The following is a 15,073-nucleotide window of genomic DNA, read 5'->3' on the forward strand; positions in this document are numbered from 1 at the left end:
TGTGACCTAATTGGATTGGCTAAGCATCGTCGATCTTAAACGGGGTTAATCGCCATCTAATTAATTTGCTTAACTCTTGATTTATGTGCGTTTGGCAAGCATTTGTTTGGTTTAGCAAAACGTGAGATTCTAGATTTGTGGAAAGACTTTATTTTTTTTCATGTCAGCCATGACATAAGAGCCAAATCTTTTAATATAAAAACTTGAGCACTCCAACTGGCAGCCTGAAATTCATCGTGCCAATTTCCAGGTACGTCATCAAGTTTTCATTACCTCGTCACCGGTTATAACCCTCATATGCGTAATGGCGCCACCATTTCACTGCGGACCGATTTGCCCCTTTATGATTTTCCTTCGCCGAATGACTGCTAACAAATTGTTTTTGTAATTTGACGTTTAATTCGCGTAATTAGTGTTCCGACATTTTTCTGCCCGTTTCCCCAATTTTTTTTGTTCTTTGTTTTTGCCGACCGTTCTCAACGTTTTTTTTTCTGTTTTTTTTTTTTTGCCTGTGTTGTGTGTTGGCTGACGTTGTTGTTGGCCTTAATTAAATTCATTGCCATATTTATGAAACTTTTTTCATTAAATTCGGCATTTTCTTGAGAGCGAACCGGTGGATTTTGCCAGCCCTCGCAAAATATTTTTGACCCCGCAGGCCACCCTTTTCCCATTTTGGCCATTCTGGCCATAAACTCTCGGACCCAAGGCGACTGTCCATTGAGAACGGCTCTAAATATTTTTGCGGGTTTTTACGCATTTCACTGCCTTGCCCGCACTCGCACCCTCCAATGAACATTTCCTTTTTTATTTTTGACCGGGAAAATGTTATAAAAATAAAAAATAAAATTTCTGACACCTAAATTGCTGTGACATATTTGATTTATGAGGCCACCTATTTGGCCCCAAAAGTGCGCGGCACCCGAACAACATAAAAGCATGGACGATGGACGATGGATAACCATGGAAAAGGGAGCTGTGAAAAAATCCTGGTCGAGAAGGGACCGAAAACGAAAAGGCCAGGAAAATCGAGGTGGTATGAGGTAGGGTCGGAAGCAGGAAGGGAGCACATAAAAAACACGAAAGGAAGTGGCACTAAAACAATTACAAAATAAAAACGATTACACGCCACTTCCGGCGACATAAAAATGGTGCAGGCCAAACGAAGACGAAGATGCTTGGCCAAAAAGGGTTTTACGGCTCACCATACGCACACACACACACTCACAGTCATTCGTGCATACACACACACACACAACCATTTAATAAAAGAGGCCACTAAAAGACGACGGCAATACAGGACCATAATCTTGGGTTAAAGACCATTAAGAATTTTTATTTTCAATTAAACCCGATTTGCCTTAATGCCCCACAAGGCTGAAAACGATGCTGCCGATGTCGCCAACAACAGCAACAACAACAACAAGTGGAGAACACAACGTGGGCAGGACACTTCCCTCCCCCCAACCAGACTCACCCGCCCCCCCGGCTGAAATTTATATGCGCCGCATAGTCTAAAAGGGTCGCCTGACTTTACGCGTTGCCCGAAGTGAGAGCCCGCAAATCCCCCAAGTTCCCACAACCACACCCACTCCCCTATCGAATCCCCAATGCCATCTCGGCCAGCAATTCTCCCCCAAGGAGCAGGGTGGAGCAGGGTGGGGCAGAGCAATGGCCAGCAATAGGCAGCAATGGCAACAAGGCAGGACACAACAAGGAGCCCAAGGAGCACAAGGAGTGGGCACAATAGGGCGACTAAATTCAAATGCGATTTTGATGCCATTGCTGCTTTTCAATACACCGCCTTCGGGATGGATGCCACTGATGGAAGGGATGGATTCGAACTGGATTTGGTCGAGTCAAATGATGGGGGCGCCAAGCGCCATAAATGCGTCAAAGGAGTGCGCGGGGCGAAGGGGAGGAGATGGCGGAGCAGCTGGATTTTAGCCAGATTTTATCAGATTTTGGAAATTCGAATTAAGTTTTAGCAAATTAACAACATTTTAGTGATTTTTAAAAGCACTGATTTAATCATATAATCTCATATCCTAAAAATCATAAATCAAATTAATTCTTTTTTTAAATGAAAAGCTAAACTCTAAGTAAATATGGATATTCAGCATAGGTACACATTTACTTTTGGTCCAATGATAAATGAGGCTGATTACTTACAAAGGACATGGCAAACTGCAGCAGTTGATATTGTCGTCTGTTGTGAACTGGAACTGCATCTGCATCTGCAACTGTATCTGCAACTGCAACTGAATCTGCAACTGCATCTGCAACTGCATCTGCAACTGCATCTGCAACTGCATCTGCATCTGGTGCAGATGGTGGACGGTGATTATCCCGAATCTGGCTTTCCGGTAATCGATGGCCGCCATCACTGGCGGCCTCTTGGTGGGCTCCAAAGAAATCTCTGGCTGAGCCGAAAACCAAAGGACGAAGGGAAGAAAGGAGCAGGCAGGAGAAGGCAGGAGGAAGGACGAAGGGGCAAGGAGCAGCCGAGAAACACAAACTGAAAAACTGCAAAAGAAAAACACAAACAACTCGCAGCGCAACAAAAGTTTGCCGATATAAAAAGTGTGGACTGCTCGAGTGGCCGCCACCCGCCGTTGGCCGCCCATAGATGGTGGAATAAAATAGAATATACTTCTGGCTTAGCCGCTGGAGGATGACGAGGGGGCGTGGCATAGAGGGAAGTAGCACGGTTGTCCTGCCTTGGGCTCCGTTCCTCTGTTCAACTCAACTCAACTCAACTCGGTTTGGTTCGGTTCGGTTCTGGTTTGGTGGTGGGGCAAAGTATATTTAAGTGCTTAAAGTAAAATGATGTCGTACGAACTGGAAACTAAAAACAAGTTAGTATGGTAACTTTTGGCCTAAGGCTAGACACACAAATGTATATACTCGTATATATATATACATATATATGTATATATATATTTATAAATCTGTGGAGCTGTCTTTGTGTGTGTCGGAGTGTGTCTGCAATCCGCACAAAAAATCGTTGTAGCGTATCTATGCGCTCGCATCTTTGAGATAGTTTAGCGTGAAAATAAAGTAAAGTACGGTAAAATTGTTGGCAGTTGATTATTGAATCGCTTTAGGTCAAAGCTCAACGGCAGGCTCAACCCAGACCACACCAGGCCAAAACCAATCCCGACCAACTCGGGCAGACAACAGGCAGGCAACAAGGGCCACAGGATTGGGATTCGAGCTGGATTCGAGCAGTATTCGAGGGGTTTTTACTTCGGAGCGGAGGGCAAACAAGTCAGCAACAGCAGAAACGGCAGCAACATGGCAGGCAGAGCAGAGATTAAAGCGTTTATTGATGCGCAGATTGCGCGCATTTTAGCCAGGAGGAACAGGCAGGATACCAGTACGCCAGGACACCAGCTCCTGCTGCTCCTCCTTTATCCTTGTGTGAGTGGGCGGCGCTGTTGTGTGTCTGGTCCTGGCTGTCGCTTGTTGTTGTCGCTGCTTACGCTCAAATTGAAATAATTAAATTGATAAAATGTGGCAAAGATTAAGCGCCGCACTTTATTTGGCTTAAAGGCAGCCGAAAAAAGGAAGCTCCCACTAAGCCAACTGTGGAGTGTTGATTAAATAAATAAACCGATAGCGCCGCCGGCTGTGCGTGCCTCCCACTCTATGCCACTCCATGCCACTTGGAATGCCACTGCCGCCCACCAAATTGGGTAGCTATCTGGGTGGCTCCATGTGTAACAGGTAATATTATTTGTCTTTGGCATTATTTTCAAATCGCTTTTGTTTGCCACCACCACCTGGCCTCTTGGCCCAAAGCGACTGGCAAACATTTGGCCGGCCAAAGTTTGAATTGTGCGGAGTAAATATTATTTGGAATTCAGCAATATGCAATATGGAAAGCAATTTCAATTATTTGCCCGGCCAATTCAGTTAATCCTTCGACTGAAGGGCCCTTCGGCGGCTGCCGATTTCCGAGTACCCTCGACAAGTCCGCTTTTGAGCACATTTTAATCCATTTAATAAGTCTGAGCAGAGTGCGTGTGAGCCTCCTTGATTTAAATGCTCCTGATTTTGCTGCCGGCTGTTTGATGTTTGCTGCGGGGCATGTTGCTGTTGCTGCTGTTGCGGCAGCTCATTTTGTTGATTTGAATAAGTGAGTGGCGAACCCTTTCATTTGTGCTCGGGTCGGGGTGCTAAATTTGATTTACCATTTGCATGCATTATGCGGCTTGATTAAGTTTTGTGGCCACCACATGAACATCGAAGCACCATCAACTGCACGTAACTAAATACTATTCGTTAATGAGGGCGGATTTTATCGAGCACTGCAAACGTTAGAGTCGGAAAATCTATTTTTCCCGGTATCACTATCACAACGAGTTTGCCAGTCATTCCCTGGCCGCACAGCCACATTGCGCATACGCCCCGTAATCAGCGGATTTAAAACCAGTCGCAGTTTAAGGTTACTTGTTGGGGTCCATCTCCCGTAAGCAGTAAACTGAAAAATGTACGCTGTAGTCCCTAATGACCAGAATCCATCACAATAATCAAGTTGCAAAACAAAGCAAACAGAATTGGAATTGAAAAAAAAAACGTTGCCTACATTTGGGCGCCCGCCATTGTAGAAATAGTTAATCAATGCCAGTGCGCTGCGTGACGAGGACGAGCGGTGGTATAAGCTTAAATTTGTTACGCCGGCTTATCGAAATGCCAAAATCGTCATGTGTAAGGGGCACATAAGCCATTTGATGACTGTTCACCAGGAGGGAGAGCGAATTAGGGCGCGGGTGGCCGGGGATTTTGCCGCCTGGGATCGACTCGAAATCGACTGGGCCCGTCCTAATGGCCTTGGCCATTTCCGGCACCCTAAAACGTTGCCCGCAAATTAGTTTTGGGCCGCGTTGCTGCCGTGCGAACAATTGAAAAGCCGAAATCGAAAATCTTTTCACCGAGCCTGGAGTTTGCCGTTCGGCGCTTCCAACTCGGAACTCGCACATCCTTCAACGGAGCAACGGACTGCTGGATGAGTACCTGAACCTAAACCTGGACCTGGACCTAGCTACATCCTGCTCGAGCTCACACTTTAGAATTCATTAAACGGCCGCCTCATTAATGGAAATGGCCGATAACATTTGTGCCACGCTTCGATAAGCGGCGCAACCCAAAATCCCACGGCCGTGTCCATTGTTCGGCGATCTCGACCCAATATCTTGAAACGGGGCGCCAAAAGAAGGCTTCCAGCTCCATAATTCAAAACACACAAGAACAAAAAACACGGCAGCTCGCCCAGGCGGCCGACAATAACTTCAAAAGACCACAAGTAAATTAATGTTAATTTTATGCTAAAGCCGCCAGCGTCGACGGACCAACACATTGAGCGCTGGGAATGCTGGAAAGGCTGGAAAAGCTGGGAAAAATGAGGCCAGCACCGCAGCGGCCGCGCCAATCAACATCATCGTCATCATCATCGGAAAATGTGGATGGCGGGCGGTAAAACTGAGGGATGCGAGATGCGAGATGCGAGATGCCGGCGGAAACTCGGGTTCTCGATTGGCATTTTGACACGGACGGCGGACGAGCTGAGCCCTCGACGGCGGATTAAGAGCATCAGCATCTTGGAGCGGTAGCCGAAAAAAAATTTTTAAATTTATGCCGACTGCGGCACATAATTTAAAAATATCAATCAACTCGATAACGCCGATTCTGGGGGGATGCCAAGGAGGGATGCCTGTAAAGGGCGGACAGAAAAAAGTACCGAACCAGGCGGACGGCAACAAACGAACAAACAAACAAACAAACAAGCTTGGCAAAGAGCACCAAAGTCGTGAAAACTTGGTAAACAACGAGAAAAATGGCATCGGCATAAGGCCCAAAAAACGTTTGCAGCAGCTTTTTAGACATCGACTCGCAGCTGCAGGACCTGTGGCAAGGATATGGCAGCTGCAAAAGTTGAGACATCCAGTGCCGGTTCAATTGCCACTATCCTTTGCCGTGGCAAAGTCTCAGCTTTTCTCTTTGTCCTCTTGTTTTTTTTGAGGGGGCTGAGAATGGAGCAGCCAGCCCCCTGTTAATCCGGCCTGAGACGCCTCCCATGAAAACCTTCCCGCAGCAGTTTAACCCTTCTCGACTGGGCCATTGGATAATTTGGATACTTCGACAAAACTTTGATTGACCTTTTCACTTCATTCGCACTGGTCCAGATAAAGTTTGATGCCACTTTCAAGATCGTGGGGCATATAAAAACCATTTTCGAACTTTTTAAGGGGAATTTAATAATGTTAAAAGCGTGGTTATAATCACAGGAATTGGTTATTTTTCAAAAGGCACTATATTGCTTTATTTTCTACGCAAATACGGAAGTAACATAAATAACTTTAAAGAAAAGATTGCCTTATAATTGGCCCCAATGAATATTTGAAATTCTTATCTAGGGAGATTGTAAAACCATTTCCCGCAAACCCATGCTTATCCATTAAAAAAGAGCTTTTCTAAAACGGCCAGTCAAGGGAAATCGCAGAGCGGATTGCCGTGAGCTCAGCCAAGGGTTAAGTGTATTAGAGTTGTCTCTTTTCTCTGTTTTCCTTTGCCCGGGTTTTTCTCTATTTTCTCCTGTTTTTCACCGTGTGTCCGGGCACTCATATAGCCATAATGCCAGAAATACTTATTCCCCGATATGCAACAAACAAGCAACAAACAAACGGCAACAATGGCAGCAAAGCTAAGCCAAGGCCAGAACAAAAAGTGGTAAACAAGTGGAAAGCGGTGGAAAGCAGTGGAAAGTGCTGCCAGGTGCAGTTGCAGTTGCACTTTCAGTTGCAATTGCAGTTGCAGCTGGAGCTACAGCCACAGTCAAAGGGCTCAAAGGACAAAAAAGGGGGAAATGGGCACGAAAAAAAAAGGGGAAAAAACAGGGAAAAAAGCTGGAAAAGAGCCTAAGAAGTAGACTTGAAACAGTTTTCCCTTTGCGGTGTCATTTGCAATTATGTGGCCAGGCCATGCATGCCAGTTTGATGAGCTCCCAGCTGGAGAAGACTTTAAATGCAGCCATTGTGCATTAACTGGGAGATACAAGCCTTTCTATGTACATCCTTGGATCCCCGCAAGCCTTTGCACCGTCTGATGGAAAAGTGCATTCGAGGATTGGTCTTGCTACTGATTCATTAGCCGATTACTCGATTACTGGCCAACGGACTCCAATATTTATTAAAGCCAGCCCCGGAGTGTGACTGCAAAATTAACTTAATTTCCACTTCCTTTGTTCTGGAGTTGTGGAGTGAAACTGAGATGATTTTCACTTCGGCATTTTTCCATTTGGCCAAGACAAACACGACACGAAATAGGGAAATGCAGGGAAAAGCAGCCAGAAATATGAGAAATATGAAAATTGAGAATGCAAACACAATTTGAATGCTCGAAGCAAGAGCGAATCGAGCTGAAAATTGATGAATTTTGAATCTACAATGTTGAAACTAGATGGCAACTAGAGGCAAAAGGCTCTGCTCTCACTCTGCAGACTGGTGAATTTAATTAGTTTAAGGATGGGCATAAACAAAAATTCAATTCCCCGGATATCCCCAAGAAATCGGTGCTCGACAGCAAATTAATTATACGCCACTTGTATTTAATTAGTTTATTGAATGGCCAGCACTTTGCAATCAATTCGAATATTTTCATGTGGCTGCAGATGCAGCTGCGATAAATGTGGCAGTCAACACTTCAGACTTGAATTTGTCGGACTTGGGTCGGCACCCGTTTCCTTGCCGTCGCGTCTTTCCTTCTGAAACCAGCTCCTGGCCTGGATCTGATTCTGAATCTGATTTTACTCCTGGTCTTGGTTTTGGTCCTGGCCATTCAAACGTGCAATCTGAAATCGAAAAATCAAAACCCAAAACAAATTCAATGTCCCGAACGTGTGTCTGTCCGTGTCCTTTGCTCCGTCTGTATGGGGATGGGCTTGGGATGGGGCCACTCAGCAGGAGCAGTGGCAGGATAACGAATGGAGCCAGGCACAATGGGTAGAAAAGTGCAGTTTGCGGTTGAAAACCGGATATTTTCTTTTCGCCCTCGCTGGCAGGTGAACGCAGCAGCAGCAGCAGCAGTAATAGCAGAAGCAGCAGCAGCAGCAACCTGACAAAAACAGCTCGAAGGACGAACGGCTGCAGACGAAGGCGTGGCTCTCAGGATCAGACGGAAGCCGTTTGAGGCGAGGAAATGGAGAATAGTTCCTTTTGGCCTGGCCTAAACATTAGCACAGCACCAGATCAGCCAGATACCAGTTACCAGTTAGCAGTAACCAGATACACAGATACCCAGATACACAGATGGGAGCACAAACATTATTAATTAACATGCTGCCTGGCTGTCCCTAACAGATCCTGCCTAGATTTGTCCTTCGAAAGTTAATTGAATATCAAGCTAAAAGCGGCTGAGGAAGAGCAGGAAAATCACTGAAAACCAGCTGAATGTGCGGTGATTATTAAACATCCAATCCGCTTTTCCCTCTTTGCAGTAACGAAGAGCTAACGACATAAACATCAACCGGCAGCCAATTAATGACAGCGAGCTACAGCGTTTATCGTTTCACTTACAAGCCAATACAGCGGAAAAACCCCTGCATTTTCCACCCAGTCCATCCATTCCACCCATTTCACTCCCCCTGTTAGCCACCTGTGAGTGTGGCCCAAAGGGCAGACAATGAAAATCAACTAAGCAATTGGCAACTAAACGAGACACCAGCAGCCAGCTCTTAAAGCCGCTGCAGTAACAAAATGTGCCAAACCAGCGCAGCTGGCTACTGTTTCCAATTAGTTGGCCATGACTGTGGCAAATGTATGGGGAAAGTGTGGGGAAAGTGTAGAGTGTGAGAGGGAGGGGGCGGAAGGGCACACATGCACTGGCTGCAAAATGAAAATGAGAAACTGAGGAAAACAGAGAAATGAAAACTGAATTATTGCTCAGGACGAAACAGAAGGGGGGAAAAGAGGGGCCACAGCGCTTGGCTCTAACATAAATGTAATGCTTTTATTAGTTATCGATACCAACACATACACACCCCTGGGTACAGGCTATGTACACTGAGAAAAGTGTACAGTTTTTATACTTTTTAAAATCTTTTTTATACGAATAATGTCTTAGGCTACCAAAGGTGAGAGTACCTTTAAAAATATAATAATTATAATACTTGAAATAAAAACAACCGTTTTATGAGATAATAAATAAATTGATTAAAAATGAAGAAATGTTTCATGTGATAAATAGGACATTATTTTTACATAGCTAATAGAAATTCCTTTCTGTGTAAGAACAAGAAAGATATGAAATGAGTATAACCGTGTCTCGCGGGGGGCGGTGATCTAAGGGGGCGGGGCTGTGACTCCGGGGAAGACAGCGCTGGTATCCGGCGCCAAAGATTTACCAAACATCCGCTGGAAAATACCCCACTACGATTGCGACTGCGACTCCGGCAGCTGTTGTTGTTAGCCAAGTTCGTTGTTGGCAAACGCGATTGCAGCAAATCAGAAAATACTCGCACAAGTGCGAATGTGAATATTGATGCCACGACGTAGGTATGTATGCCTTTAATATATATTATTATAGGGATATCAAGTGTGTGTGTGTGTGTGTGTGTGTGGAGCTGCATGTGTGTTTAGTTGGCATTGCAAAACACAAACACCAAACTTCCATTCTGGTCGTGCTCCGCGAGTCGACTTTAGCCAGCCACTTGGCGCTACTTCGCCCACTTCAGCGCCACTCCACCCACTCAGCGCGCCCATCCACACACAGAGGCACACACAGACAGAGGCACACACACATAGCCACAGAGCGCTCCTTGCTCGCTTACTTGCTACTTCCGCTTCCGAATCCGTTTTGTGTGCTGTCGCCGCAGAAATTTAACGAAGTCACACGTCGCCAATGCCAGTTCCTCTCGCTCTCTCGCCAAAAAAGCTCTGCTTTTCAGCCAGCATCCGAAGCATTCGCATCATCGTGTGCCGCTCGTCGGATGTCCTTCGTGGCAGTCCAGTTGTTTCGGCTCCAGATGGCAGCATCCTTTGTCGTCCTGGCTCAGTTGCGAATTCAATTTCGGAGCGTTCGGTGGTGGAGAGCAGCTGCATTTCGCATTTCGCAATTTCGAAACATTCATCGTGATCCCACGAAGTTGTTGTTTTGTTTTGGTTTTTGTCGCCAAATTTCGCGCGATTTTTTCGTGAGCGTGTGTGTGCGCGTACATTTATTTCGCACACAGTAGTGGCGACGGCACAACCCCAGGATCTGTCGCCTGTCTTCGCCTCAGACTTCTGCTCTGGATCCTGCGGAGCGTACGTATTTGTGGCTTCAACTCCGTGTGTCGTGTGTCGTGTGTGCCCGTGTGCGTTAGTCTCTGTATGTGTGTGTTTGGGGGCATACCGGCATAGCGTCTTTTGTTGTTGGCCACCATTGTAATTGCAGTCAGTGTGGCACTGGCAACGCGGCGTATACTTGACATCTTCGCCGCCAAATTGTGCGATTCCTTCAACTCGTTCAACTTGTTCAGCACGCTGGCTCCTTGGATGCGGCTCCTTGTGACATTGGCGTGAAGACGTGAAGAGCCCTCAAAATCCGCTATTCCACTGTGTTCGCAATCCATTTGCCTGCTGCCGCTGCCCTGGACGGGCAAACAAATTTTTGCAATTCAATTTCTATTGTGCATTGCCGATGCGAAATGTGCGCATCGTTTGCTGTCAATGCCAAGTATTCCGCATAAAAATTGAAAATTGCATGCAAATTAAATAAATAGAGTTCCGGTGAGGAGCTGCTGTGCTGAGCAGCGAGTACCAGCTGAGATAGACACTCAAGAAGCCATTCTATCCTCGCGCATACATACATACTTTTACATACATATATCCTTGCGAAAATGACAGTTGTGAGTTGTGGCTCAGATTTGGATTCGCATGCGGGGCGCAATCAAAGCAAACGTCATTAGCACTCGCGACATCGCCTTCGATTGACAGCGGTAGTGGGAGCAGCAGGAGCAGAAGGAGAAGGTGTAGCAGATCCTGCCGCAGGATTCAGCAGCCAGCAGCCAGGAGCAGGCACGAACAACTTTACATTTGCATAACTTCGGTGCAGCGCCAGCGTTCAGATTCCGATTCACAGGTACGAGAAAAACTCCTTACCAAAGTCGATTTCCGTTCCAGCCAACCACTTCAGTCCGCCCGCCCGCAACGCTTCCCTTTGCAACTTTGCTATCATTTCTATTTTCCTGTTTCTGTTTTTCATACCCGATATCTGTGTACACCCACCTCCTAGCAACATTTGGCGCCCAGCACCCAGAAAGGGTAAAATCGGAGAATATTCAGCTCGTGCCGTGGAGTTGGCTGTGGCAAATCCATTGTGGTGCACTCCGAGGTGGTTTGGATTCGCGGGCTCAGGCCGTGGATTTACCTTTTGGGTGGTAATGGGAGGTGCTGTGAGGTCCTGGGAGGTCCTGGGAGGTGCTGGCTGGTCCTGAAGGCGATTAAGGAACAAACTCAGTTCGCTTAGCAGCATTTAAGCACTCTCAGTTTTTTAGGTCAGCTCAGTCGCTCTTGATTTAATGATCCAATAAGGAGCTTCTGGGATGTTCAAATTGAAACCTGTTGGAGTGAATTAAGTTTTTCCGGGGCAGCAATTAGAATCATATCCTAATGTCATTTTGAATGGCCGGGAATTTCTTTTCATAATTTTTTAAGCAATCGCTGAATTCCATAATAGGAAATTGAAGGAGTTATACATTTAATGAAATGAAAATGAATAAAATGAAAAGCTTTGCAGTACTGCCAACTGAAACTGCCAATCATTTCCAGAGTGTCTCTTTAACATTTTGATGTAAAGTGCAAACAATGGCTTTTACTTGTACGTAATTCAATAGCTAGTTATATTTTTTTGTAATAATTTTCTATTATCTATTTTCCACACCATCACTTAATCGCGTTTGTTATGGCTCCTGCTCGTCCAGAGCTCCTGACAATAGCATCTCCGATTTGTTTTAGCTTTGCCAGCTCTGCTCTTTGGTTTAGTATCAACTTTACGGCTGCTTCAGCTACGGATTTCTTGCCCACTCCACTTCGGCTTCATCATCATGGCCACGTTATCCAACTTTTAGTTATGGCTTTCGCTTTTCGCATAATGTCAGTTTTATTTGGTTTTGGTTTTCACTGACGGGGCGTGCGCGCATTGGGTGGCAGAAGGTCCGTCCTCCTGGTGGTGCAGGGTAGTCAGGGATGGGGGAATGGGAGGGGCCAAAGTCCCGTCTCAGATCCATGCCAATGCCCAGGATCCAGGATTCTGGATTCTGGATTCAGGATTCAGGACCTGAGGCCTCCGGCCCCCTTTGCCCGGCCATTCGGCACCCTTGCAAGATTTATTGTGCCTCATACACTCGTACACTCTCACACTCGTACACACGTACACATAACACCTTCTGCCGGGAACCTCTGTCGTCCCCCCGTCCTGAATCCCTTTTGGGTCCTTCACAGTCGCGCCTTGGGTTTCACATCCAGCTCCATCTCGTTCTTCATACATCTGCAGTCCCATAATCTCTACTATTTGCATCGCAGACTTTGCTTTGGATTTTCCTATGGCAATGGATTTAGTTATGGTTTTTCTTACTCTCCGGCTTTCCCCTTCCGCTTCCGCCCCCCTTCCCCCTTTTCCCTACCCGCCGTCCTGCTGTCCATCCGTCTCCTCTCCGGTTGCGCTTTTTACATCACACATACAGAGACACACACACACACACTTATACAGATTTTCCCGGCAGTCGGACGTTTGTTTTTCCTCTGCCGTTCCGCACACACACTGCGCAAAAAAGGTTTGCCCAGTTTTGGCTCGGAAAGAGATGGTAATAGTTGAGTTGCTCGGGGCAGGGGTAAGAAGAAGGACGAAAGTCCTGCGGCTAACCGCAGCAAGCGTCCCAGTTGTTGGCCAAGGGCGTCCAGGAATGCGGCTAATGAATAACCATCGTAATCCAAGCTGAAGCCGAGGCGATATGCAAATATGTAGGACAGATTAGCTGATTGTAAGTCCGCGTTGGGGAAAGTTATGGGCGTTCTTTACTCGTTTCGGTTTTGATAAGTTATTTCAATTGATTAGTATTTCACCTGTAACATATTTATTTAAATTAAAATCACTTGAGCTTAAAGTTGCTTGCACTGGCACAATACGATTTGTGGATGTGTGCCTTATAATGCCTTGAGGCTGCCATTTATCAGCGATTTATTGTCGACTTAATAAATTAGTTTTATTTAAAGGCTGGGAAGAAAATCTTTTACATAACCTTGCCAGAACTCGAATTCCAATAATTTCCCAATCCCCAGTCCTTTGTTATCGGATCCCCGCACTTTAACTTTCCACTGACTCCCACTTTTCAGGATAATGAAATTTGTGGAATTTATTCCTTACTTCTGACTTCATTATCATGTGAGTGTGCGAAGTATGTGTGTATGTGTATATGTACACCAAGTATGCGCCAGGGCAATCCATAAAATTTGATCCCTGATCCATTCATTCCCGACTCGCACGCATGCCAACGTGGCCTTTACGTCCTGCGAATCCTATCGCAACCCATCACTGAAATGGCGACCGCAATAGCTTTCTTTTTGGCCCGGTGTAGTCGTAACTCGTTCGCTCAGATTTGGGGCTCCTTGAGGAAGCCCCGCATATGCGAACGCTCACACACACACACACACAGGACTAACAGGATATCCCATAAAACGGAAATGGCATTATCCTCGCACATATTGTTGTGCGGATTTTAGTTTTTATTACACCAAGCAGAGCGCGGCTTCTGGCCGTGAGAAGCCTCACGGGCTCCACCGCCGAAGCCCAAGAAGCCGGAGTCCAAGGAGGAACTGCTGGAGAAAGGAGCTGAAGGAGAAGGAGCTGGCAAAGGAGCAACGGCGGCAGCATAAATATCATTTGTGTCTGTTTGTGTGATACATCAAGTAGTGACCCATTAGCCCCCTCGCACCACCTGAAACCACCAACGCGCACCCACATACCGCTCACCTGGCGGTTGCAATTTATGGCCGGACCCCTTAAAACTCCACACACTCCTGTGGAGCATTGTCGGCCAAGGTGGATTGCTCTACGCTAATAGGGTTCCAGGCCATTGTTTTTGGATGCGCAGAGGAGTGGGTGGCTGGGTCAGAAGAAGAAGCAGGAGCAGGAGCAGGGATCTGATCGCTTTCTACATTGCGGGCAAGATTTATAATACCGCTGGCCAGAAACAACAAAGGCGTCAAATGGCCACAGCAAAATCTACCCTTACACTACAATAAAATAATCTTCCTAATGCAAGACACTCATGTATTTTCAGTTCACATAAGTAGCTTGCCTGAACAATGTTGTATTGAATTTTAATAACATACTTATACTACGTTACATAAATATAATAAGAATCAATTACAATTCACATACATATGTGGTGCATTTTCTTGCACTTCAGTTCACTAAAATAATATTAATGCACACTCGAAACATATCCTTACAAAATGCACTACAAATGGTTGGTTGTCTAACACGCCTAATAATAATTTAAGTGTTTGAAGCATATTTAAGATTCATTGTGGACTTTTGCGGGCACTTGCAAATGCTTTGCGAAGTTTTTGTGGGGATTGCGAAACTACTTTTGACCACTGCGCATTGGTTTTGCTTCCAAGTTGAACGAGTTGCACTAATCCTCTTTTTTGGTAATTTTTCCTAAGTGTTTTTCCCCGACCCCAGGACTCGTCGACCAGGTCGACCATCGCTCAAACAAAAACCGAAACCCCAAGCAAAGCAAAGTAAGGCAAAGCAAAGCAACCTAAACAAACACTTGAGGTGTGTAAAGTTAGCCAAGGCTGCGTTTTTGCTTGGCTTCGTTTTTGGCCCACATTATGTGTGTGCGGTGTGGTTGAAGATTTTGGCTTTCGGGACTTTGGCATCGGACAAGAAAACTCCGTTCCTCCGTCCGTCTGTCCGCAGTCCTGCGTCCAATTGGCCGTCTTTGTATCTGGCTTACTCTGCTTTTGTGCTTAATCACAACACGCACATTTACATATTGGTTTTGGCCAACTTGAGCAATCCTTTAAGA

General features: G+C 46.0%; 1 protein-coding gene across 2 annotated transcripts in view; it reads left to right on the forward strand.

Moving 5' to 3' along the window:
* Positions 1-10,201: 10,201 nt before the first annotated feature.
* LOC120453495 (lachesin) overlaps positions 10,202-15,073 on the forward strand; it is a 46,434-nt gene continuing 41,562 nt past the window's right edge. Inside the window, exon 1 of one of the 2 annotated variants that reach the window (XM_039638232.2) lies at positions 10,202-10,301. The gene's annotated coding sequence lies outside the window, so the exon portion shown is untranslated. Of the gene's footprint in view, positions 10,302-11,008; positions 11,119-15,073 lie in introns of those variants that run through there. The other variant, XM_039638231.1, reaches the window with a different exon arrangement.

The sequence above is a fragment of the Drosophila santomea genome, chromosome 3R (assembly GCF_016746245.2).
Source record: "Drosophila santomea strain STO CAGO 1482 chromosome 3R, Prin_Dsan_1.1, whole genome shotgun sequence".
In the NCBI taxonomy this organism is placed as follows: domain Eukaryota; kingdom Metazoa; phylum Arthropoda; class Insecta; order Diptera; family Drosophilidae; genus Drosophila; species Drosophila santomea.